Below are 4,201 nucleotides of genomic sequence, written 5' to 3'. Positions count from 1 at the left end.
GAAACACTCATGATAGATGAACCGTTTCCTGTCATGCTTATAAAGGAATGCTTGATATGATTTTATTAACATGGGCAGTGCTGAAACCTCTTTTTGATGAGCATTCTAATAAGGACGACCTCTATGCTAGCAAAAATTCATAAAAATAACAAGGAAGAACAAATAGATGAAAGAAGACATAGTTTTGATCATAACATCACAACACGTTACAGATGTCTGACTTAGATAATCATGTGCTCTGAAACAGTATGCCATACATAGAATTAGGCCCAGAGAAAAAAGTCTGATTTTTGACTTTTCACTGGCACCACAATATAATTACCATTAAAAAGCTACATATTGGTTTTGAGAATATGTGTTATTTAAATAATAATCCAAATTACTTATTACAATACTTTATGGTAGTTGACAATTCCTTCATTGGAATTAGGAAACCAAACACAAAATCTGCTATTAAAAGTTTCATTTGCTCAAAGAGAAACAAAGAAGCCAATGCAGGAGTCTGAAGAAATCATTGCAATCTAGACATGGAAATTGTTGCCTAAAATCAATTGTTTAGATGAAAACTTTAGACTTAGTTAGCTAGCAATAACAAATAATTTGGAAATGAGGACATTGCAAATGTGGAGATGACATATCTCTTTGTATCTGACTTGCCTTTTCATTGCAAAACTGTTAATGCCCCTTGTCGATACCATTTCTGCCTGCTTTAATACCACCCACGACTTGCTTATCCCACTTTTGCTAATTCCTTAAGATCTAGTTAGAAGTCATACATTCTTGGAAGCCTCCTTTAGTGCCCCACTTCTCTGCAGCTACATCTCTGCTATCCCCTGCTAACTTTACACTCTTTATATCACTTCTTACATTGTATTTAAATTCCCCTTTGGCTTGATTTCCTCAATAAGATTATGACCTCCTAGAGGACAGAACTGTCGACCTTTTTGAAATTGTAGCCCAGAGTCTATCATCTAACAATATTTTTGAATAAATACATTAATGAAGGTATAAATGAATGTCTACATTTATTATGCAAATCATCTATGATTTATCAAGTCATATTTGAAATGTGTTTTAAAATAATCCATGTGTTTTGTGGGATGTTATAAAGTTGAGGTGGAACATTTGATTGACTATAAAAATTCTGATCATCAGGCATTTGATAGATGTAAAAGTGCAAAAAGAACAATTATTTGAGCTCTCTGGGATACACATACACACACAAACACACACGTTTGTGTATGTTTTCCATATCTGCCATAAACCCTAACAGACATATACCTGTTGTAGAGGGTTTTAAAGGAAACTTCTAAGAATGTATGACTTCTACACTAGATTGCAAAGGATTAGGAGAAATGGGGTAGACAGATGGTGGGTGGTATTGAAGTAGGAAGAAGTGGTACTGATAAGAGACGTAAATAGTTTGCAATATATAATATGTTATAAATATATTTTCATCATCTCTGTAACATTAGCATTTATTATACTCAAAACACTTATATTTACTTTCTTGGATATGGACATCCAGAAAAAATTTCTATTTATATTAGCTGTATAAAACTGAAAATAATTGAACAATCTTATTTTATCTTAAGATAAAACATAGAAGTCTTAAAAAATACACATTTTAAGACTAAATTATTATTTAAGGTCGAGCAATGCTTTTAACTCATAATTAGCCATAATTAGAGGAGGTTTTTTCTTTTTTGGGGATTAATGTGTGAATATAAAAATATTTACATATCATTCATTCCAGAGCTTACAATGAATTTCACTGAAAGATGAAATTCTTTTTTAGCAAAAGTTAGGAGCTCGAGTATAACATATTTAATATTTTGAAGAAAATACACCGTAGGTACAAGTTTATACTACAATAAAAATTTGGTAAATATACATGATAGTAAATGCATAAATTAGGTTTATGTGTTACACCATACATTTATAAATATATAATGAACAGTGCTGCCAATTACAAAAGAAAATCCATTCATCTTTGGCAATCATTGTGTGTTCATTGGCTTATTTTATTCATTGAACTATTACTTTGAATTACTCTTAGAAAATATTTACTTTACTTTTGGAGAATATATTTACTTTACTTTTGGAGAATATATATTTACTTTTGTTGATATATTTTACATATTAAAATATTTTCAGAATAAATATAAAACATGAACCTTAATAAATTATATATTTAGTCTTGTTACATCATTAAAAATATCAATTTAATTATCAATTAAAATTAAATAAAATAATCATACTATTCTAATTTATGATTTTAATTACTCATTATGAATAAAGTATATTTCTTTCAAGGTATTAAGATAAACCTATAATACCGAGGTTTTCAAAATATCTAAAATCTGATTCAAAATTTTATGAACTTAGAAATAGCCCATTAATTGACTCATTCCTCTTTTTGATGATATCTTTGTTAGCCAAATTTCTCAGCATTTATACAAAGGCTCTGTTTAAAATTTAAGTTAGAAGTAGCAGACACAAAAATATTTAACAACGTCACTGTTTAAATTTGACGAGTTCCTGCACTTTACAATGCATCAAACAGTGATTTGTAATTGACAGTTTTCTTACCTAGAGTGCTTCTTAGTCGAGAGATTGTTCTCCAAAGACAGTCAGCTGGGTAAATGTCAGAAGCTCAAAAAGTAAATTATAGTACAAACAGCGTTGATATTTCTATGAAATGGAAGAAAAGCATATTTATTTTTAAAATATAGAATTTTATTTAAAACAAGTGAAAACCTTCCATTGTGACCTTTACAAGATTCCAAACAGTGACGAATTTGGTCATTACAAATAACCTTTTCCGAAAGAGCTTTACCATTCGGGACTTTCATTTGGTAATGTCTGTGAATTAATTTCCTTTCTACGAACTAGCTCATGTTATTAAATTTTTTATGAGATATTTTATCCCTGATATTACAGTTTTAAACAAATTTTAGAAGGGAAAAAGTAAGGGAGCAGCTATATGGTAGTCTGTCATTTTAACTTGTCTGGGAGAAATCATTCAGTCATTTTCTCCTTTCTTCCTTGTACAGAATGATATTATATTTGTGTGAGCTTTGTGGGTAATTATGTCTCCTAACATTTTTTATGGAGAACTCCATTCAGAAGGTTCACTCTAAAGCAGTTTCCAACTTAACAAATAGGTCCGATTCTCTGGGTGCTTTCTTAAGTCATTTGTTTGGAATCTGGCACTCCTTTTCACCATGTAAATAATATCATGTATGGCAGTTTAAAGTTGTTTTCCAAGTTAGTCTTCGCTGTTTTTTTTTTTTTTTTAACTCTTATGGATTTAAAGAGAACATATATATAGGAAAATATATAACATATGAAATATATTGTAGAATATATGATTATATAAAATTAAACATAAAATTATGAAAATAAATAAAAGAGTCGGCAAATATTATCACAAACTCTAAGTAGCTTGCATAGTAACATCACTATTGAAATATGGGTTCCAAGTTGAATCTGGAATTATAAGAACATGTCCTGACCCTGATGCATGTGATGAAAATGCTCTTTCTCCTCAATTTCACAATTCTAAGATGATGAAAAACAAGAGGATCACGAGTCTGTTTCACTGACTGGCATTTCTCATAATATGACAGGGCTCCTGAAAGGCAGAGGCAGTGAATACATGGCAAGACATAAGAAATTAAGGTGTTCCAAAAAGACCAGGTCTCTTTCTTGGTTTAAAATCCTTGCCAAATTTGCCCAGAGTTTTTTTTATCTTTCCACCTCTTTCTTCCCAGATATACTGTCCCTGTCATCTTCTCCACTGTTACTAAGCTATTGAACTAAAAATTCTAAGGACCACTGGGAAAATAAGTATAGTATTTTATACTAGATTATCTACACTAGCGGATGGGAAATCCTGAGTGTCCCCAAAAAGCTAACATAATAAGAAGAGTGACATTAGCAGGTTTCAAAAAATTCTTAAGAATCATTAATAAAAATCATATCAGTATTCATTGGAGAATAGAGAAGACTAAATTTAGACCTTTCTTCTCAGTGATATATGAAAGATAATCAACTTCCCTGATACCTTTATCTAGTGTAAGTCACGAATTCGACCCTCTTATCCAGTGTAATGTTTTCTTATAACCTTTCTTATTACTGATATTATATTTATTTTCTGCTTCACCCACTGGACTAAAAGCTTTCTTGATGCAGATAC

This window comes from Pteropus vampyrus, unplaced genomic scaffold (assembly GCF_000151845.1).
Source record: "Pteropus vampyrus isolate Shadow unplaced genomic scaffold, Pvam_2.0 Scaffold115, whole genome shotgun sequence".
NCBI classification, from domain to species: Eukaryota; Metazoa; Chordata; class Mammalia; order Chiroptera; family Pteropodidae; genus Pteropus; species Pteropus vampyrus.
This window is presented reverse-complemented; position numbering follows the sequence as displayed.